At 40.6% G+C, this 23,843-nt stretch overlaps 1 long non-coding RNA gene across 5 annotated transcripts; it reads left to right on the top strand.

Annotated features, from left to right (window-relative positions):
* The first annotated feature begins 1,409 nt into the window (after nt 1-1,409).
* On the top strand, nt 1,410-23,545 carry LOC132025707 (uncharacterized). 5 transcript variants are annotated; one of them, XR_009406675.1, is made up of 4 exons: nt 1,410-1,787; nt 4,563-5,151; nt 12,461-12,755; nt 23,174-23,545. It is a non-coding gene; the product is annotated as an uncharacterized LOC132025707 (long non-coding RNA). The 5 variants fall into 5 exon arrangements; XR_009406676.1 differs by lacking the exon at nt 23,174-23,545 and adding an exon at nt 17,272-17,691; XR_009406674.1 differs by lacking the exon at nt 23,174-23,545 and adding an exon at nt 17,272-17,691 and having other exon boundaries at nt 12,461-13,316.
* Nucleotides 23,546-23,843: the final 298 nt, after the last annotated feature.

Below are 23,843 nucleotides of genomic sequence, written 5' to 3'. Positions count from 1 at the left end.
TGAGAGTATGACTCTCTTCAGAGTCGGACTCTTAGAGATAAAGCCCTCAGCCTTCTCTTTCATCATACTGCAAGAAAAGATGCTTATGATCTTTTAGGAGACAAACACATTTTATAATTAATTACATATTAGTTTTCAGCCTCTGCTAACACGATACCAAAACATAGTGCGTGTGTGTTTGTGGAAGAGGGAGCCCCAATTTCAGCAAATGAAGGCAGCAGGATCTTAAGGTAGCGGTCTTATTTATCACAGTTACCAAACCCTCGTGGGAGACCCCTCAACGTCCTTTCTGCCTCTGTTTCTTGGCTCAGCCCCACCCTCTGACAAGCAGTAGCTAGAAATCCTTCTTAAGCAGGCGTCTGTGCCCCAAAGGGCTAAAACCACACTCAAACTTCCTACGGTGGTCAGAGGGTGGAGGGTGGGGCTTCTCAGGCAGAGGACTCTTCCAAAGTGAGTCCCCGCCTCTGCTGTGCTGGTGCTTGGATTAACTTCACAGACCCAGGGGAAAATCAGCCCCAGTGTGCAGAAGCCCCCTCCCACCAGAAAAAGGTTCTCATCAACCTAGGGATGGTCTGGGGCTAGGGAGGTAGTGCTTGAAACCTATTGGTGATTTATCACGTTTTTATTTCTCTGGGAACACAATCTGCTAATAATATGTAAGTTATTGTTTTGTTTGGTTTTGTCTGTCAGACAGTTGAATTTCAATCATATTTTTAGGAACAATTTGTTTCAAGCACTTTATGGCTGTCTCTATAAAGAATGCTTGCTAGTAATTGATCCATCATAGGTGTGTTTCTGAAGACTTTTCTGGAAATCAGAGCTGGAGGAATCAGAATCATAGGAATTAAGCAGTAAAGGGGTATGCTATGAAGGGAATCGTCAGTTACTCTACTAGTAAAACAAAAATCCTTTTTGTCAAGGAAGTTATTAAAAAAATTTAAAAATTAGGAAAAAAAGTTAGAGCCTACCTCATTCATCTTCCTTGCAAATACACATTTCTTTCCTATCTTGGACCAACTTCAAGTAAGGGTATCACAGATAATGGGTTGGTACCAAAGAAAAAGCTATACTAACGTTCCTTTGGGGAGCCTTTGTTGGGTCCCATTGTGAAGAAGGAATGCCTTTGCCTTGGCTAACAACACAGAGATAGAAAACATGCCCAGCACCAGAGCTGAACATCCATTCACATGGGACAGGAGAAGGTACAAGTGTTGAACACATATACTAAGACTTGCCAACATTTTTCACTTACAAGTTTCTGAAAGGATGGGATTTCATCCTGGACTGGGTAAAGAGGAAAAGGCTAAGCCAAATTTTTTTCACTGATGTAAATATGTGGCTTCCAGGAATTCCAACAGGAGCCGCCCCTATGACTCCAAGGTCAAAATCCACAGCTCAGGGGATTTCTGTTCATGCAAAGCAAGCCGAGAGTGGGTGTTTTCTAGGGGACCAAGTTCACTTTCTGGAAATTGTTAATTTTTGGAAGTAAGAACACCCACAGACAATACTGGGGAGACTGAGACTCTCAAGGAGACAGGTCAAGCTTCCCAATTTCAATCTTCATCCAATTATATCATTTGAAGTGGTTACAAGAGATTTCACATTTTCTCCTCACCTCTTTCTGCTTAAACCCCCAACGATGCCAGGACGATCAAGAATTTCAGCCATGAATGAAGAGCATTCCAGCCACCCTCTTCTCTGGACTGTATCCTGAGAGACAGTTCCTGGTTCCATGCCCCAACTGCCTACTTACATATCCCGGCGGGATGTTGATTTCACCTGGTTAGGTAAGCAAATATGGTGCTTACTTACAGAGCCCATTGGGTTGGACATTATCATCTGCAAATGGCTTGCATTGAGAACCAAATCAGTCATCTGAAATCTGGAACATGCTTTCCTATAGGGCCTCTCCGTCTATGCCAGATCTGGCCTAATCTTGACAAATAAGGTAACTGTGTGCGTGCTATTTTGGCCTAGATGTTCCTATTCTCTGGAAAATTCCTAGAATTGGAGGCACCATTCCTGACTGACCCAAAGCAGGAAATTGTGACTGTAGGTGATGGAGTGAACTTACTGGCTGTCTGAATTGGGATTAACTCACAGTAATGCATGGTGGGCAAGTAGGGTCCAAATTCAATAGCTATAATCTATGAAATGAAAGAGCCATCAGGGAGGGGAAAGACAGGGGTCTAAGCATCTGAGCAGTGTTTGAACTTTTTCCTTTAACAAGGATCTGCTTTTCTAAAAACCCAACTCTCTCAGATTAGTTGGGTGGTTGTTCCTCGGGAGTTTTATTTCTCTACAGGGAGAATTTCCAACACACAGCGTTACTCCTTTTCATCCCTAATTGTGATGCCTCCTGCTAATTGAAAGCTAGGCCTTGTGGTTTCCAGAACACTAATTTGTGATGGTAAAAGCTTTACCCATCATAAATTATTTCATTGTTCAACAAGGATGTAAAATAATTAATTGGCTATTTGGCAGATAAGTTCAGCATTTGCAGGATCTGTTTTATAAGAAATTTTATTGATGAAAATGTGTCTAAAGCTTTAGCAATGCACTTGGCTTTAGCATTTGGCAGCAAGGAGACAAAATCTTAAAGCCAAAAACCTCCCTAGGGCATGAAGCAAAGTACAACTTTGCATCTATATTCCTGCTGTAGGTCATTGGGGGTCTCCTTTTACAGACAATTGGCAAAAGGTTTCAGTGGCTGTTTTATGATCCGTTTTGATTTTGTATATGAGCAAATCTCACATTTCGACCACGAGACAAACCCATGTTTTACCCCATTGCCCTTCAACGATTTTTCAAGAAGTTGCATTAACTTTTAAAATTGACAAGAATAAATAGAGACACCATAAATTTTTAAAGTTGAAGTCACAGGCATCACACGCTAACTTACTTATTGTTAGGCAGCTGAGAATGGGGGTGTTTGGTTTATGTTCTTTTCTAGACACAGAAATGTCTAGAATTCATCAGCAGCAAATGTACGTGGCCGTTCTGACGCTACGATATTTAGGAAATTAAACTGGGTCTTGCATGACACTCATCCAACCAGTTCAGTCTAACCAGTGTCTTAAAGAAAATCCTAAAATTGATTGTTTAGTGATGAATGGACAAAAAAGAACCAAACTGAAATTTCAGTAGATGCTAGATGAATGGCTTTTCCATTTGTAAGCCTGTCTATATCGTATACAAAACTGTCTCAGAGACACCATGGAAATGCTGGTTGACTGATGCAATGCTCCAATAAGCACTCCATTCTGTCTCAAACAGAACGTCAACAGAGGCAAAAGTGATACGGACAGTGCTTGCTCCTTGAATGGGAGCCATTTGCTGTACCAATATGTGTTTATAATAAATGCTTCCAGATTAAAATGTCTATTCTCACATTCAAATGTACTCTTCAAAATAGCCTAATTTGGAATAAAAAAAAATATTCTGGGAAAAAAGTAGCATATTCAAAAACTACAACTAAAGAGGTTACACATTTATGACAATAATTTCCATTGTATTATAACTAAGACCAGAAGAACAACCAAGAAAAATTGATTATCCAGCATAGGGTTGACATCTCTTCCTTGCTAACACAACAGAGTTCTGAACACATTTCCATATAATCTCTTCTTTTCAAGGATTCATGATTTGGCTTCACAGTTTTCTTAAGACCAAAGCAATTTATTTAAAAATTTTGAAAAATAGTGACTATTTTTAAAATCTCAAAAATGTAAAAAGCTATAAGGAAAGTACTGGAATTGGGCTGGGGTGGGCAGCTGAGGTCGTCCTCTGAGGTCGTCTCCTGCATTCCAAAAATGCAGGAGACCCGTCCTCTGGGTGAAAGGAGCCCAGTGCTGGCCTGGACCTGGCCTCCTCATAGCCCCCCTGGTGCTCAGGGGTCTGCTGAAGAACTGCTGGGGTTCTCAGGTATTACCCCAGGAGACAACTCTTCTCTCTTCCATCTCCTTGGTGCCAGCTGCTAGGGTATGGTGGGCATGGCTGTGAGCAGTCATGTTTCTTGATGGGAGTCCAAGCTGGGAATGATGACTCCAGCCTTAAGAAAAAGAAGCAGAAGGAAGGGGGGATGGGTAAAAAGGAAGAGAAAGAAAAGAAAAAAAAAAAAGAAAAAGAAAAAAGCCTTTAATGAGTTGTGTTAGTTGGGGTTCTCCAGAGCAACAGAATGAACAGGAGAGAAAAAGAGATGGAGAGAGACGGTACATGTACAGGTTATCTGTCTGGCATCCATCAATCATCTATTTATCTGTATATCCACTTATGGATAGATATTTATATTAAGTAAAAAAAAATTATTTTAAGGAATTGGCTCACATTATTATGTGGGCTGGCAAGTCTGAAATCTACAAGGACAGACAGAAAGCTTGAAATGCAGGCAAGATTTTATGTTGCAGTATTGAGGCAGATTTTTTTTCCCTTCAGGAAAACTGCTTTTGCTTCTACAGCCTTCATCTGATTGGATGAGGTCAACCCCATCAGAGAGTGTACTCTCTTCTGCTTAAGGTCAACTGATTGTAAGCGGTAATCATATCTACAAATTCCCTCCACAGCAACATCTAGACCGCTATTTGACCAAACATCTGGGCACCATAGCTTAGCCCACATACAATCGACCCATACAATCAACCACCACAGGAGTATTGTGTGGGTTTTATAAATGAAGCCCAGGAAGAGGAAAGAATGTTTATGGAGTACGGGAAACCTCCTGCCTTTCTCCCACAATTGAAGACTGACAAGATTCCAAGACGTTAGTCAACCCAGTAGGAACCTTACAGTCACCCTGGTTTGGGACATCAAAGGGAACAGATCTGAGTTATAAATAAGGTTTTGCTCCAGATAACACACAGCCAAGTACTGTGGGTTCAGGAAATCACTCTTCTTACTTTCATCAACCTCAAAGAAAGGTTCTCTCTCTGGAGTTGGTGACACCAAGAGAAATGTCTGAGGTGTATTCACTGCTTCTGACCAAGGCTCCCCCTGCCGCATCAGAGGGACGGAAACAGCAGGGCTGTGGCTGTGCCCGGACCCACACACATTAATCATTTTAATGAAGTGGAGCCAGTCGTCTTTGTCAAATCGTTGGGTCAATCCACTTCAAAATATCAGAACAAGGTGTCGGATAGAGTTGATCATATTTTGGTGAGTAAACTGACTTCACTTGTTCATTTAGGGGAAAAAGTTGAAATGTGCTCAGTCTTAGTCACGGGATGCTTTGGGTGTTTTTCTTTCAAACTACACTTCATCGAAGACAAGCTCTTTCCAAAAATGCAGGAGACATGTGGGCAAAGTGACACCAGTCCCTGAATAAATTGTTACACTGATCTTTCTGTGACTAAAATATATCAATTCAAATAATCTCTTCAGAGCGTTTAAGGTACAGGAAGTGAGTCATAGAGAGAACTCCCTCCAGGCTCTGGATTTGGACAAAAAAAAAAAAAAAAAAGAACAAAACAAAACAACAAAAAAAAACAAACCCTTCATTAATTAGTGAGAAGGTGAATTTGAGAAATCTGAGTTAATATTATTTTGAAAAGAAATACCATTTGTGACTTTCAAGTTCTTTCAAATATAATAACTTCAAAGTATTTTTCAATCTAGTTCTTTTGTGAATGTGTGTGTGTGTTTTAATTCGTGAGAATAAAATAAAGTCATGCACATGGAAGGGAAAGCTGCTATGGCAAAGCAATATATTATTATTTAATTACTTCATGTTTGGTTGATGTTTGCTGGTTGTCAAAAGAATGAATAAGAAATTGTCTACTAAAGCAAATATTAACATTTTAAATGGGTATTGTTATAGTATTCTCTTTCCTTTGTGCATGTTAGACTGTACTTCGTAATTTAAAATTAAATTAAAATTTGAAATATATTTTCCTCATGAGAAAGACCGTTCCATGTTCCAGAGCTCTGGGAACTTAAGCTCAATGGGCACTTGATAGAGTTTTTTTAATTTAATGAGGACAGAGCCCATCCTGGAAACATCTCCTATTAGCATGGGTTCTCCGAGAAACAGAACCAATAGGATGTGTGTATATGTTGAGAAAGGGACATATGGTAAGGAATCGGCTCACGTGGCTATGGAGGCTGATGAATCCCAAGTTTCCTCATTGCTAAATCAGAGACTCAAGGAAGTTCTGGTTTAAGTTTCAGTGCAAGTGCAAGAAAAAGCTGTTGTCTCAGCTCCAAAAGACTCAGGCAGAGAGAATGCGTTCTCTCTTACTCTGACTTCTGTTCTAGCTAGGATCCCCGTGGACTGGGTGAGGTCCACCCACCTTAGGGAGGGTAACGTGCTTTCCTCAGTTTACCAGTTCAAATGTAGTCTCCTCCAGAAACACCCACATAGACACATCCAGAATAATGTTTAATGAAACTTCTGAGCACCTTGTGGTCTAGTCATGTTGACACATAAAATTAATCTTCATGTCCCCCCTTACCAACACACACACACACACACACACACACACACACACACACACAACCTGGCTGAGAATCTACAAAGAAGGGAAGTTGGAGGCTGTGCTGGAGGCAAGTGGCCTTGGCCTAAGGGGATCCTTCCGAAGAGGAGAAGACATGGCGGGGAGTAGGGAGGAGGGTGAAGCAAATGTTCAGTGTACAGTTTATAGGCTCACTTGTACCCAGAGGCCCAGACCCAAGTAGCCTTATGATGACATGTTCCCATGAGTCCTGCGGAGCTGGCAAGGAAGGATTTCTGTACCCCATGAGCTAACCAAGCCTCAGAGGTGAGCACTTCTCTAAACACCCCAGACCTGACCAAGGCTGGGGAAATAGCACAAGGCAGTAGGATGGTGTGGCAGGCAGAAGGACCTGTAGTCAGTCCCTAAAAAGTCAGTCCATATGGAGAACCTAAACTGCACAAGCCACGGGTACTAATAGAGTTCAAAGAAGAGAGAAAATAAAGACTATTGTTAGACTTCCCAGCACTTTGGCAAGTGCCAGGCACCATAAAGGATTTGCTTCAATTTAGAAAAAAAAAAAAAAAAAGTGGATAGACATTTCAAAACCTTGAATATTAGGTTTTATTTCATACCCCTTACAGTTTTAAGGTGTTTGCAAATAGTTGCTTTCTTCCATAAGAATCTGGTTGCTAGGACAACCCTTTTCCCTCTTCTATTAACCTACCTCTTTGAACTTTACCAGACTTTGAACGTAGCTTCCCACTCATCGGCTTCCCACTCATTTTGTCTCCTCCAGATTCCAACACAAGATACAGAATTGCATTTGGTTGTCATGTTTCCGTAGTCTTCTCCAGGCTGCGCGTCTCCTTTTGTCCTTGTCCTTTATGACACTGAAGACTTTTTAAAAAGTTGTTTAATAGAATGCCCCTCAATTTCTGTTTGATATTTTCTCATGGTCAGGTTGAAGTGAGGCATCTTTGACAAAGACACCACATACACTGTGCTCCCCAGTGTATGCTATCTGTGGGTATGCAATGTCTACATATCTTATGACTGGTTGTATCCAGCTTGATCATTTGGTTTAAATGGTATCTGCCAGGTTTCTCAACTATGAATTCACTATTTTTTCCTTTGTAATGAATAAATATCTTGGGGACAGTATTGTGATGCTATTCAAATATTCTGTTCCTCCTTAAACATTTGTCCATTGTTCTTAGGACCTACTGAGGGCTCTTTCCTGCAACAATTATTACTGTGATGTTTACCTAATGGTAACTTCTATTTCCATCATTCTTCCTATATGTACTGATCATAATTTTTCTGTAAGAATCTTCTGTAAGATATCTTCTCCCCCATGTATTTGCATATTCAATTAGTTGATATCAGTATGGAATTGTGGGCATTTATTTTATTTGGGGGACTATAATTCCATAGTATTTATTCTTTTGTTCAAATTGTTCCAGCTTTGGCCAACAGGATCTCCTTCAGACACAGATCCCCCGTGTCTTTTCAACATGATCTCATTTTTCTTTTCTCTTGGGCACGTCCTTGCATTCAGGCTTTATAGAATATTCCAGGCTTATCTTACATTTTTCTGTTCCAATCCTGGAACCAGCCACTTCTCCAAGGAGCCCAGGTTTCTATTGTTGAAGGATGATATTGAGTAGCATAGAGCCAGGCACAGACAATATTTTTTTAATAGAAAGTTACTCCTCAGCCCTTAAATATCATCTTGAGATATCAACTGCTGAGGCTAGTATGACACAGCATATATACTTAGAACATTCACTATTTTGTCAATGTCCTTTCTTCTCCTGTTGCATATTGTCCATTCATTCAATCAAAATTCTATGTCCCAGATACTGTGTTGGACCCTGGCTAATAAAACAGTGAAAGAGATAGATTCAGTCCCTGTCCTGTGAGGTTTACAGGCTACTAGACTTTCTAGAAGAAATTACAAAGCAATATGCTAAGTACAGAGGCTGAACCCCCATGAGGTGTATCAGATTCCTGCAGAGGGAACCCCTGAGACGTGGGGTGAGGTGAGCACTCTGGGGTAAAGAAAAGCTTCTCAGAAGAAATCCTACCTAAACTGAAGTTTGGAAAGGGCTTAGTCTCAAAAAGAGGGCATTGGGGTAGGAAGCGAAGAAAGAGAAAACATTGAGGACGGGGTTAAAAGCCTGCACCAGACAGAACGTATCTCAGCCTGAAAAACGAAGGGATGTGGCCAATAGGAAGAGTACGGTACTGGCTCCAAGGAGTATCAAGGGATACAGCTAGAGGGCCAAGCAGAAGCCAAATCAAGATGGGCTTTGTTAAACAGATTTAAGAGTCTGCATTTATTCTAATAGCCACTGAAAGCCACAGAAACCTTTTTAGCTGGAAGTGGCATGATCAGATTTATACCATAGACACATCACTCAGGCTAACCTGTAAAGCATGATTCAAGGGGAACATGGCCAGCAACTGTTTTAGCAATTAGGTGACATGATGTAACTGGGAGAAGGGAGAGAAGTGAATGAGTTCTAGTGATATTTAGGAGGGAAAGTCAGCAGAACAAGATGATTTATTGAATAAGAGAGATGAGAAGGAAGCAGAATTCACGGGAGACTGAAGTCTAATTGTGTTGTTGAATGTCCCTCAATTTGCCTTTGTCTGGTTGTTTCCCCTTGGTTGGTTTCAGGTTATGCATGTTCGGCAGAAATATGACATAATGATCTGTGTCCTTCATCAAAAGGCATGTGATTTCAGTGGGTCCCACATTCAGGGATGTTAGCTTTGATCACCCAGGTATGGTGGCATTTGCCAAATTTCTCCAGTCTGAAGGTATCTTTTATAACATTCTAGCAAATAACCTATAGGAAGATGCTCTGAGACTACCTATCTGATTACCCAACCAACTTACATTCAGTAGTTTAAGTATCCATTGAAAGATTCTTGCCCAAAACAATTATTTATATGAAACTTGCAAAATGGTAATTTTCTAATTCTCTCATTTCTTCTTCTTTTTTTAATTTTTTAATTAACATATAATGTATTATTAGCCCCAGGGGTACAGGTCTGTGAATCACCAGGTTTACACACTTCACAGCACTCACCACAGCACATGCCTTCCCCAATGTCCATAACCCAACTACCCTCTCCCTACCCCCCTACCCCTGGCAACCCTCAGTTTGTTTTGTGAGATTAGGAGTCTCTTATGGTTTGTCTCCCTCCCAATTCTATCTTGTTTCATTTATTTCTTGTTTAGTTACCTGGCAGTTAATAGAATATAAGCAAATGAACAAGAAAAGGAAATAAAATTTCTTCCTCACTTTCCTCATCTATAATTTTTGGTATCAACATGGAGACCAGATTATCTTATTCAATGTACTATATAGTTTATTACTATGGGAAGTTTTGATACTCAAATTTTTCCTGGTGGAAGCCCCTCTAAGCTGGCTTCAGTGATCTTTTCAGGTGCATCATACTCTGGTTTTCTCACACAAAAAGATATTTCCGACACAATGTTCACTTTCTTTGCTCCAAGCCAGGGACCAAATATTTTCCTACTACTTCCTGTCTCTCTTAAGGATGAAATAGTATTTAGAAATCCAGATCTGCGTATTAGGTGTGTTCAGTCATTTCTGAGGGTGAGATGTTCAGTTTCTTTGAAAAATTGTTATTTTTTTAATAATGTTACTCATTTATTTAAAAGATTTTATTTATTTATTTGACAGACAGAGATCACAAGTAGGCAGGGAGCCAGGCAGAGAGAGAGGAGGAAGCAGCCTCCCTGCTGAGCAGAGAGCCCCGATGTGGGGCTCGATCCCAGGACCCTGGGATCATGGCCTGAGCTGAAGACAGAGGCTTTAACCCACTGAGCCACCCAGGCACCCTGAAAAATTATTTTTGAGAATTTCTTGAGGTCTAGAGAAAAGATGCATACTACCAGGGAGAATTTGCATTGGTTTTTGTTAACAGTTTAGGGAGATTACTAATCAATACTACTTCAGATTAAATTCATGGTTTGAGTATTTTGGAAACCCACCCAACTAGTTGGAATCAGGGACTGTCCCTAGTCTCTGATTAGCAGTCTCATTTAGTACCACACCCAGTTATTAGGTCTCACTAATTGCTGGCTGATTACTCTGTTGTTTGAGTAAGGGCATTTTTTGATGCCAGTCTTTGGGTTTTCTTCTGGGCCCAAGAAGGCTCTCCTCTGCTATCTCCCTCTCTGGCTCTCTCTGATGAACTAACTGACCTATGGTTTTGCATGACTGCTCTTAATTAAGAGGAGCCGTTATTTTTAAGAGTGCTTTAGTCTTGAACTTTCCAACACTGTTTTAAATAAAATCAATGCCTTTGGGGAAAACTTCAGAGCTCTCCTTGTTTTGCCTCTTCCGTTTGGTGAAATTTCTGAGCCGCTGTTCTGGCCACTGGGTCAGATGGTAGCCTCTAGTCTCCATGGCTTTCTCCTCTATCTTGTTTCTTTGCAACTGCAAGTGAGTTTGGCTGAGGGGGTTTGAGGCTTCAATATTCTCCACGTGCTATATCTGAATTAGAGCCTCCACCCTGTACGAGGGGCTGGGTGGAGAAAGATAGTCTCCCCGCTAAATTCACGGTATACCTAACCATGAATTTCAAACCTTCAACTCAGGGTTGAAGAAAATGAGAAGGGGCGCCTGGGTGGCTCAGTGGGTTAAGCTGCTGCCTTCGGCTCAGGTCATGATCTCAGGGTCCTGGGATCGAGTCCCGCATCGGGCTCTCTGCTCAGCAGGGAGCCTGCTTCCTTCTCTCTCTCTCTGCCTGCCTCTCAGTGTACTTGTAATTTCTCTCTGTCAAATAAATAAATAAAATCTTAAAAAAAAAAAAAAAAAAGAAAAGAAAAGAAAAAGAAAATGAGAAAAGCTAGTAACCTGCTCTTCCGGGGAAGGTACCAAGCTTCTTGGTCATTTGGGAGCTGAGAGAGAGCCCTGTATTTTTGGCCCATCTGCCCAGAGTAAAGCTTCCATCAAGCTGAGCTGGGAAAGGAGGAGAGAAAGAGAGAGAAAGGGCAGGTCAGGGCTCAAATGCCGCAGACTCTTGCTGTTCTTACTGAGATTAGATTTTCTTGAATAAATATTTCTTCATTTGCTGTATGTTTTTAGGACAATTGCCAGAGACTTGAAATGGTTGGGGTTTTTTATATGTATCATTTTCACCAGTTACGCTTGGTTCAGTGGAGAGTGGGTCCACAGGGCTCCCCATGATGCTGTCCCAGAATTGGAACTCCCATTTCTCTTTCACTCCTATATTGTTTGTTTGACATGGAAAAGCCATAAGTTTTTATAGAGTCAGATCTATTCGTATTTCCTTCCATTATTTGTTTTACTTCTTTCAGGCTTGGAAATTCATCTACGTCTGGAAACTTGGCATAATAGTCACCTATTTTTATGTTTTCCTAAGTCGACACCTAATTTTTAGTACATCCAGAACTTATCTTAATATAAGATGCATGACTGATATCAAAATTAACTTTTCTCCAAAGAGAAAATATCCTAACATCATTTGTTGAGTGATCTCTTAGTCTTTCCATTTTTCCATGACCTTTTACCATTTATTGAGTTATTACCTACAATGTTGGTCCATGTATGTTTTTATATATACCACATTGCATGAATAATTTTATTTTTATAACATATTTTTAAATCCCCTTTTAAACATATTTTAAAATCCCCTTCATTATTCCGAATGCTCCAAATTATCTTAGCTGTTTTCATGAATGTATTCTGCCAGGTGAACTTAAGAATTACTTTGCTAACTCATAATATTCTAATACAATTTTCATCAGAATGAATAATCTGTAAATCAATTTGGAAAAACTCACACTTTTTGCGTTATTTGGTTGTTCCATATGAGAGAAAGAAACTGAAGGACTCCATGAAAATCTGCTTTTTGCTCCCTTTCCTGCTTCTGTTCTTACTAGCACCTACACCCCCACCCTACCATGCCTTAATGTATGTCCTCCTCATAAAGGACAAGGAGTTAATGATTTGTTTGGAATCTTCCAGCAGAACAGATAACATCTAAGGAATGACCCGGCAAAGCCATCGTGTGCATATTCCAGACCACTGGTGCTAGACATCTTGACGCCAAGACCCCCTGACTGCAGGGAATAAGTGACTTATGATGGACACCTGGACCTTGTCCTTATTCTGACCAGCTCCTGGATGCCTGAGAGGACACATGCAACAGGCCATACTGATCAATAAAAACCGCAGGCCCCAAGCAAAGACAAGACTCCCTCCTTTCCTTTCTGAGTCTCCCAGACGCTCTGTCTGTACCTACAGTGTCTCTATACCTTCAGTAAGTGCTGCTTTTGGCTCCTGCTGGCTTGCATTTGACTTCTATCCTGCCCACAGCCAAGGATCCTCTTGGCTGGTTCTGTGAGACCCTCCTTTGGGTCCTCAGACCTAAGCTTCCGGCATCCCAGAGAAGAATGTAATGCGTCTTTTCATTCATTTCAATCATCCTTAAAAGCTCACAGAAAATTTGAAGCTTTCTTCCTCCAAGTCCAGTATATTTATCGTTAAGGTTATTCTTAATGTTTTTTTCTTAATTGCTTTGTTTTGTTTTGTTTTTGATTGCTCACATGAATAAGAGTTTTTCAATACGTCACATAATGATGTCTGTGATACAGGAAAAAACCAGTATTTCTGAGTGTATGCCATCTGTCCATCTTATGAACTCATCATGAACTTAACAGCTTTTCCATTTAGTTCTCTGAGGATGTGGAGCAGTGAAGTCAAGTTACCTACAAATAAGGATGGTCTTCTACCTCCCCACTGCCATCATTTTCAAGGACAAGATACACAGTTCCCTGTCATCTCATTTACAATGTTAAGTGCAGAATTGAGGTACTTGCAGGTAAAGGATGTCCAAAATCCATTTCTTTAAAATAGCCAAGAAATGTTGAGTGGTTTTATTGTCATGGGGCCCCCAGCAAGACCCCTTTCAAGTGCAGATACAGACCCCAGAATGTCACAGAGCAAGGCCTTCAGGCATGGTTCCCTTCATGCAAATGAAGAAGGCAGATGGAAATCATTGTGATGAAAATCTAATTTTTCAAGAGCTTTAGTGTGCATTATCCACATGGTCCAAGCATTTGCAACAAAAATTTAAGGTCAAACTGGCCTCTTTTAAGAGCCCTCTCTTGCTGCCAAAAACTGCATGCTTGTGCTTAGGGTATAGAACTCAATTTAATATCACTCAGAGTCAAATGTAATTAGAAAGACAGACTAACTGGAAACAAAGTAGCAACTGTATTCCAGGATCAAGTACACCTATTTTAAATATCTTGTACTATAGAGTAAAAGGCCTAATTCCAGGGTCAGTATAACACTATGACAATGCTCGTACCCCTCTAGTCCGGGAAACCAGAGTCAGAATCCCAACTCTGCCTTTCTCTAGCTGTTTGACCTTGTGCAATATAGTCATGTTAGTTGAGGTGGGACTTGATTCTAGCCCAAAATACCTGTGGCATGAAATTAAACATCACTATTTCTCTCTCCCCTAAAAGTCTGGACTTAGCTATTAAGGGAATGGGACAGAGGCTCAGCCTCACAGTGACCTCAGAGACTGTGCTGCCATTCCCAAGGGGTGGGCCTTCTCCTTACGACTCAAAATGGCACCTAGGGTCTCACATCATATGCGTATTTCTGGTAGTAAGATAGGGACAATGAAGGACTCCATAAAACCCTATTTTTTGCTCCTTTTCCTGATTCTCTTTTTACCATGACCCACATCCTCACCTTATACGTATAAAGTTATACGTTATAAAGCAAATGGTGTGTCTTCCTTGTAAGAGATGAGGAGTTAGTGATTTCTTCAGAATAGATAATATCTAAGGAAGGGCCGAGTGAGAATGACGAGAGGAAGCCATCAGATGAGTATTCCCAACCACCAGCACTAGACATCTCAACACCAAGACCCCCTGGTTCCAAGGAATAATATCTCAGCCTTCATCTTTGTTCTAACTAGTCCCTAGATGTCTGAGAGAACTATACGATCTTCAGTGAAACTCCCCCACACACTGGAAAAACACGAGACTGTCTCTCTTTTCCTTTCTGAATCTCCCAGACATGCTGTCTGTACCTGTACTTTTTCTATACCTTCAGTAAACTGTTCTCACCTCTTGCTGGTTTCTGATGATTTCCATCCCACGCCTCACCAGGGACCCTGTTGGCTGGTCCTGCAGGAACTCTTCCGGGTCCTCAGACCTGGCCTGCCCAAATCAGCAGGATAGGCAAAACAAACAATGAAAAACCAAACAAAAGACAATACCACCACCAAACAAACCCAAAAAGGACACAGGGTGAACATGACTGTCTTTTAAGGAAAGTTCCCTGGTACAGCCACACAAAGCTTTTCATTTATATTACATGGATCAGAACATGGGTCCAAGACAATAATTTATGGCAAGGGAAGTTGGGAAGAGTGTGCTAGGTGTCTGACTAAAACCGAAAGCTTCCATTAGGGAATTTAAAAATTGTGGATATTGGTAGACATTTATTTGTGTTTGTTCTTGTATTTTACTTTTATTTGTCCTCATTTCTGTATTTATAAAATGAGCAGAATGATGATAATCTCACAGTATTATTGTAAGGATGAATTTAACTGAGGTCATATTTGTAAGATGCTTAACTCATATCCTACATAGGGAGCATTCAATAAATTTTGGCGATCATTGTCAACAAACGATTATGTTGGCAATATACATTTTATTGGTTTCTACTACAAATACAATGTTTTTATAATAGGTACAAATTATCTGAGGAATCACTGTAAAGTTCAAAACTGTACAGCCATGAGTCTTGAACTGTGTTTCCTACAGTTGTGTTGAGTGAGCCTGCTAAGATCTAGGAAAGTAGGGCCATTTGCCGTGGTCACACAGATTTGCAGCTTGGATCTAGAACCCCGAGCCTCCTAATTCATATTCCAAACCACTCCAAGCCACTCGCCATGTGGGCCACAGTTAGAATGAGAGTCTCAACTTCTGATCCAATACCAACTACCCACTGCATGGACCCCTTGACAGGACTCTTGGAATAGCTAGATACACATCATTCCTGGGGATGCTTAGGTTCTGCTGATGTGAGGAGGAAGGCTCTGAGGTAATGGGTCCTGTGTGCAGATGACTGAGGATTTGTTTGCGAACCTTCTACCAGGTAGAAATTCCATCCTCAGTTTTATCCTCTCAGTGTTTGAACCCATCTAGATCTCTCTTCCTCTCTCTCATGAAACCACATTTGAGATTCACCTTTTTCTAGATCGCATTGTCAAATGTGACAATGGTAATAGTAGTAGTAACAGCTACCATAACAACCAAATGCTATTTCATTCCAGATATCCAGTCAGGTACTCCTTATGCATTACTGCCTTCATCTGATCATCAGAAGCTCTCTATGAGATAGATCTTGTCATGATGTCCATTTAACAGATATGCATGGTGAGGCACAATGAGAGTAGATGAGTTGTCTAACGTCACACAGTGGGTCAGTGGCAGAATGCAGATTTGAACCTGGTAAATTCTAAATGTCCTTCTTCATTACATTACATTAACTTTCATATATTATTTACTTTTCTTTCCTCCATTGTTTTCACCTACTAAACATACCTTTATGGTCTCATAATAATTTTCACTTGCTCATATTTTGCTCTAGCTTTAAATGCATATCTTATTCCTAATACTGATGATCTCATCATGATTTTTGCTCCCAGGGAAAAGACTGAAGTATAGGAATACCTAGTATGGTATGTTGTTTGCACATAGCAAATATTCAAAATATTTGGTTGAATGACTAAGAAAGATGTGAAACATAGAATTTCCCCCTTCGAATTTTCTGCCTAAGGAGAAATAGAATAGAAATTCGCCTCGATCATATGAAAACATTTGGGGAATTTTCTTTGGTTGACCTGCACTGCTTAGATTTCAGTGGCCCCAGAACTAATCCTCACATTTAACAGCTAATGCTTTGATTGTTTCTCTTCCTCATACAGATACCATCGAGTGATGAAACTTGTCTTAACTTCCTTATACAGAAACTTCAAATGATGAAGTTATCTATCTAACTTCTCTGTTAATGTTACACCTCTGTAGCTCACACTGAGGAATTTGTTGGAACATTTCATTTTTTTTCCCATAATCATGCACATATGCCTCTCAGGGAGACATTCTATGTATAAAACTTATTTCTAAAAGACAAACTTAACATTTTATGGATACCTAGTCAAATAGTGGCTTTAAGATGTTAAGGATAAAGTGATTATAGAAATGTGTATTTTATTTTATTTTATTTTATTTCATTTCATTTTTTTTTATAAGACTAGGAAGAGGTTTCACAGATGTATATTTTGCCAGAATGTTGCCCCTGATTATGCATGGATTCAGGGTCAAAAATCCAGCTCCATGATTCCCTTCAGCTCAGGCCCAGAGGAAATAATCCAAAGTGATGTCAGTTGGCTGTGAGCCAACCCATGACCAAAGCCCAAGCACACTCAGAGGGGACCCAGAGTTAGGTCCATGTGAGTCTCCTGTGGTCCCTTCACTGTGACCCTGTCATGCCCTGTGAGCAGCGGTCAGCCTCTTGGGTCTGTCCTCGGTGTTACGTGTCTCCTCTTTCATAGAGTACTGCCAATAGGAACGTTCTTACTTCACCATCTGGGACTGCTGTCCACAAATGCTTCTGTATATATAGTAAGTGATCACAAGCAAAGGAATGGGTTTCAGTCCCATAAGCAGCAGAGCAGTGCTGACAAAACTTAAAGCTGCATTTCACAGGGCTAACGCAAAAGAGTATTTTTATCTGCTGCCTCCTTGTAGCCTTACAGGTGCCAAGCGCTGGACATCTGAAAACTTGCAGACTCCATAGCATAGAAGGGAACCCAACTGTTGTAGAAGCACGTGACACAGCAAGCCTTGAACACAGTTTTCCAAATCACTAAACTCCAGAGAAACTTCTGTGAGCCTCAGAGCAAAAAGCCTAGGATGTACAAGCATTATTAATGAGCTCTGTTCTCAGTAACACATCTTTCAATTAAAAAATTATACATGAACTAGAGCGTGTCATGCTTAGCGAAATAAGTCAAGCAGAGAAAGACAACTATCATATGATCTCCCTGATATGAGGAAGTGGTGATGCAACATGGGGGCTTAAGTGGGTAGGAGAAGAATCAATGAAAGAAGATGGGATTGGGAGGGAGACAAACCATAAGTGACTCTTAATCTCACAAAACAAACTGAGGGTTGCTGGGGGGAGGGGGTTTGGGAGAAGGGGGTGGGATTATGGACATTGGGGAGGGTATGTGCTTTGGTGAGTGCTGTGAAGTGTGTAAACCTGGTGATTCACAGACCTGTACCCCTGGGGATAAAAATATATGTTTATAAAAAATAAAAAATTAAAAAAAAATTATACATCTTACCTTTAAAAAAATCAGATAGAGTATGTAAACTTTTCAAAATTCTTTCAATGTCAGAAAGCACACAATGAATGAAAGTACTAAATAAATAAATGTTTGACAATGATGATTTTCTAGCTACTGCATATTTGTCCCATACGTACATAAAACATGGTTCCATAATATACATAAATATCCTTCAGGTGTCAAGGGTTCCTGCATGGCTCAATCAGTTAATTGTTAAAAATAAACAAACAAACAAATAAATAAAAATTTGAAAATTAAAAAAAAAAAATTCTTTATCTCCAAGCATCAATTCCTTCTCGTCACATAAAACTGGCCCAGAAAGCCATACTAACACACGACCATTTTTTCCATGCAAGGATGACTGCCTTGATGGCTTTATTCCAGAAAACTAGCCATTTTCTCCAAATCAATGGAACCACATATCTGTTCCAATTCTGAAGTTAGCAAATCAAGTGGAGCACTAGTGAAGGGTCTCAAGGCCCTATTCAAGGATAGAGCATGGTCCACTAGGAAATTGTAAACACAAACTGGACCCAAAGATAGGGGATTGCAGTGAACACAAAACTAGGTGCACAGAGTATAAAAGCAAAGAACAAGTGGAAAATCACAGCACTGTTGACTGATGAGACTTCATGTAAAATAAATGCAGTTTCCGGTTGGTTCATAGAGTGATGAAGTACCTTATAAAAATCTCCCTATTTTAAGTAAAAGCAGCAATAAGAAGGAACAACAGGCTAAATGACTCCCTGAACAGGAGGATGTAGTAATACACATGAGATAAAGAAAATGAGACAGTGAAATAGGAAGCTTCCCAGAGTTGTAGTGAGAACAGCAGAGCTCTATGAAAAGATCCTTCTCATGGAGACTGAGGCATCCTGAGGGACCCTGAAAGCCCCACACAACACGCACAAATGGAGAATAGACAGTGCAAAGAGGGAAAAAGAAAAAGACCAAGAAAAAAGTGCAGACTGTGGAGAGAATGAATCACTTCCTGCCTGAAGAAGTGTCCACGTGAATAAACAGAGCAGCTCATTGGTTAGGCGGTCAGTCAGTGAGATCCTCACCTTAGCAGCTCTAACTGGACAGCCATGTTCAGTCTCCCAAATGGTCAGTAATTGACGGCCATGGCCAAGCCCACACTTGCAGAGTGTGCTTGTACTTAGTTCTTGTGTTTACCTAGTTCCCATTTAGAGAGTAGTTCATGCATTCTGGATGACTAGGCTTTTTTTTTTTAAAGCATTTTCATTTGCAGGCAATGGTAGTGTATTGTTGGCTATACAAAAAGAAGCAAGCAAGCAAAACCAACACAAAAGCAGATTCAGAGCTGTTGTAGGGACCAAAGTCCAATTGTAGTGGTTTTGAGAGAGGATAGGAAAAGAACAATGAGGAAAACCATAGCATGGAAACATTTTTTGAAGAGTTTTGCTTTGAATGGAGGAGAGACCTAGGATTCATGGTGAAGTTTTTTTTTTTATTTTTTAAGACGGAAGGAAAAGCATGCTTTCTGTTGCTGCTCTAATTTCTCCCCCAAAAGAAGGAGATGCTGCAGGAAAGAACCAGACATGTCAGAGCAATGGTTTCCAGCGGGTCAGAGGGATAGAGCTCTGGGGAGACGTATTGGGTATATGCGAGGATGGCAGCTTGCCAGAAGTCTCTTCTGATTATTCCTGTTTCCCCCCTGAAATAGTCAGTGAGACCCAAGAGTGAGGACTAGGGAAAAGGCACTGGAGATTTGAGGGAGAAGTCACAGAATTGTTACCTTGAAGACTGCAAGAAGGAAAATAGAGCTGCAAAGTACAGTATGATTGCCAAATAGCATTCCAGTTCCCCTGAAGGCCCATGCTCATGAATTTAACATGAGAGGAGTATGCCATTTTCCTCGGCCCTATTTCATGGAGTGTAGGTGCAAGTGTTTGAGAGGCGGAATGTTGTAATCATCTAGAGTTGAGGTTTTTACTGTGTGTGATGAGGAAACAGTGGGGCTAGGAAGCTGGCCATGTCCACAAGAGAGATGGTAATCAACCACGGAATCTAAGTTAGGGAAGGAGTGAAGTATGAACATGAGCAGGATGAGAGACAATGAAAAGGAAATAGAAACGATGGGTTTGAGCACATCAGTGCAGTTTGGGAATTGTTTGTTCTTGGGGACTGGAGGAAGTGAACAGCAGAGGGGAGAAGTGATAATCTGAAAACTGGATGTTGACAATTGAGATTGCGGAAATGTCCATTTCGGTAAGGACAAGGTGTAGGTCAGGAAGTGTCTGAAATGGGGATAACATTGCTAGTAGAGAGGTTAATAATCTCAAAGGGGCTTATGGGTGGTTCAGTTGGTTAAGGGCCAAATCTTGATTTTGTCTCAGGTTATGTACTCAGGGTCATGAGATTAAGCCCCGCTTTGGGCTTCATGCTTAGCATGAAGTCTGCTTGAGTCTCCCTCTCCCTCTCTCTCTGCTCTTTCTTCCACTTGTGTTCTCTCTCTCAAGCAAATAAAAAATAAAATCTTTGAAAAAAAAAAAAAAACAACTCCAGAAAAGGGTGATGGAAGGGTCATCTGTGTGGTGATTGAAGTCCCCCAAAAGGAAGGTAATGGTACTGTTGGAGAGAGTGATGGTCACCTAGGACTGTACAACTCAATGAGTAGTGCAGCAGAAATGACATCACCTGGGTTCTCATTATTTATTTAGAATCTCAGGCTCCATCACAGAAATACCGAATCAGAATCCACAGTTTAGGAAGATCCTCCAAGACATGCATATGTCCACTGAAGCCTGAGAAGCATTTGATCAGGAACTAAACATCCTTGTGAAATGAGGAGAAACCCAAGTGTTGAGTGACCATAACCAGGAGGGGAGTCTGATGACAGATTCAAAGCCGGATGCTTTTAGGGAAGAAAAATAGTGAATGAGCTGGAAATGATAATGAGAAGCAAAGAGGACCACCCCCCACACACACACATACCAACTTCTGGGATGAGTAGCAAAAACAGCCACCATATGAAAGGATGCCAGGGAGACAGTGTCCCCAGGGAAACCTAGGTCTCATTCAGAACAGAAAGACAGCATCAAAATCTGGAGAAAGGCTGTGTCCTTGAAATCTCAGGGAAAAAATTGAACTTGATGATTATGGCCAGTGAGCTGTGGAAGGCACAGCAAAGGGAAGTTTAGTCTGAGGAGGTCCCAGAGATGTCCCTGTGGTAATAATCCTATAGAATTAGAGGGGTACCTGGGCACTTAACCATGGTGACTGACTGATATAAATAGAGATGAAAGAGGTCATGACTTATTCCTGGAAGATTCCAAGCAATAAGATTGTCCGTGTTGAGGATTAGAGAAACGTAGGTGTTCAGAGGGAGCTGTCTTCATTTCTAATTATGGAGACTTAGAGGCAAGAAGAAAATTAGAAACCAATTCCAGTTCTCTCAACAGAGGAATGAATGAATGAAGTTACTACATACAATGAATTATGATGGAGTTACATAAATTACCCACAACTATGTGTTTTGACATGGCTAAACTCCACATAATGTTCAGTGAAATATGCTGCAGTGAAGTTTTGATAGCAAACATTTGGTTTGATAAGATTTACATAAAAAAATATAAAGGCAGGAACACTCGGGTGGCTCAGCAGTTTGGATGTCCAACTCTTAATTCCAGCTTGGGTCATGATCTCAGGGTTGTGGGATTGACCCCTGCATCAAGCTCTGCACTGGGTGTGAAGCCTGCTTAAGATTCTCTCTCTCCTTCTGTCCCTCCGTGCTCATTCTCTCTCTCTCTCTCTCTAAAATAAATAAGTAAATCTCTCTCTTGAAAATGTAAAAGCAAAAGACAATAGTGCATGTTGTTAATGAATATATAGGTATATATGGGAAGATATAATAAATATATACATAACAAGAAACTCACAATGATCCACCAATTTTGGAAATTGATTACCTCTTGAAGAGAAACAAAGAAAGGGTAGAGATGGGATTTGTTATATTTGTAAGGCTTATTAAAAAATAAAAATAGATCCTGAGCAAATACAGTAAATATCAACATCTGTTCCATCTTGTACACACATGAATTTCTGTTATGATTACTTGAAATGTTTTTAATTTTAAAATAATACACTGAGGGGTGCCTGGGTGGCTCAGTTGGTTAAGTGACTGTCTTAGGCTCAGGTCGTGATCCCAGAGTTCCAGGATCAAGTCCCTCATTGGGCTCCCAGCTCCATGGGGAGTCTGCTTCTTCCTCTGACCTTCTCCCCTTTCATGCTCTTTTTTCACTCTCTCTTTCTCAAATACATAAATAAAATCTTTTTTTTAAAAGATTTTATTTATTTATTTGACAGAGAGAAATCACAAGTAGACTGAGAGGCAGGCAGAGAGAGAGAGAGGGAAGCAGGCTCCCCGCTGAGCAGAGAGCCCGACACGGGACTCGATCCCAGGACCCTGAGATCATGACCCGAGCCGAAGGCAGCGGCTTAACCCACTGAGCCACCCAGGCGCCCCCATAAATAAAATCTTTAAAAGATAATAATAATACATGAGGGACACCTGGGTGGCTCAGTAGGTTAAGTGTCTGCCTTTGGCTCAGGTCATAATTCCAGGGTCCTGGGATAGAGTCCCCTATTGGAATCCTTGTTCTGCAGGGAGCCTGCTTCTCCCTCTACCTGCCACTCCCCCTGCTTGTGTACTTGCTCTCTCTTTCTCTCTCTGACAAATAAACAAATAAAATCTTTAAACTAATACACTGAAATGATAGATAATGGAAGAGGGATTATAATTCTCTAATGAACCTTGGGAGATAGACACCGAGGCTCTTTACAAATAGAGACATGGTCATTTCATCCAGCAACCCCTTCTTTCTTTAAGGTGTAGCCACAAGAACCCATCTCAACCCTACCGTGACCTTCCCTCTACTCCCTTTCTCCAGGGTAAATGCATCATATTCTCTTTGCAGAGCAATTTAGATTTTACATTTGCCCTCTCCTTCTAGACCCTTTGTAGGTCATATTTCACAACTAAATGACATTTTGTGTTACCTAGACAGTTTCTTCCATGAGAAGAAATTTGATATTTGTTGTTAAGCAGCAAGGAGAAGGGAATACATAAATTATCACAAAAGATACCTGCAAAAGCCAAATGATCCATCCCTTGCAAACAAACACACAGATACAGCCAATAGAGGTTGAACTTTGACCGTTTTTTTCTGGTGATGATGATAATGATGATGATGGATTTGAGATACATATGAGAGAACTTCTGCTGGAATGAATCATAACATGGGATTTAGGTTTTTGTTTCTGTTTGTTTTTTTCAGTGCAGCATTCCACGGACTCATCAATCAGAAATCAAAGGCAATTGAATTATTGGGCTTCTACAGGTATATGCAGCAGATAGTGTATGAGCTAAAAGCCCTACATTGGCTGAGAAAACTCACCAATTCTGTCTTCTTAAAAATATCTTCAATCCATCCATCAACTGAAGTACAAGCATCAGCCACTAAGATTTGACTGACATGTCACAATGCAAACTTAGTCACTTTTGTAACACTAGGGAGTTTTATTTCAGTTCATGCATGTGCTATGACTGCTGAAACAACAAATGCAAGGTTGAACCACATTCATAGTGTCCAAATCAAGGGCAATGCTGTACCAAAGCGTTTCCTGATCTTTCCCTGGTCACCTCCTGACGAGCCTGTTTAGACCTGTCTTCGTAATTGTCATCTGTCTCATGAAATTTTAATGACATAAAGGCGGTGTATATCTCCCTGTGTCTTGTGTGCATGTCTGGGCTTCATACATTAAAAAAAAAAAAGTAAGCTTCCCTCTCTAAGAACCAATCTGTGCCTCCTTGGGGGTGATAGACCCCTGCTAGGATGGCCGCTGGATGGTGAAGCCTGTTGTTATCTTACGATGAACTTACAAACTGATTTTAGACCCTATCCTCTCTCCTCTTGTTTAATCCTCATTGCAACACAAATACATTAA

The sequence above is a fragment of the Mustela nigripes genome, chromosome 10, assembly GCF_022355385.1.
Source record: "Mustela nigripes isolate SB6536 chromosome 10, MUSNIG.SB6536, whole genome shotgun sequence".
Lineage (NCBI taxonomy): Eukaryota > Metazoa > Chordata > Mammalia > Carnivora > Mustelidae > Mustela > Mustela nigripes.
This window is presented reverse-complemented; position numbering and strand designations above follow the sequence as displayed.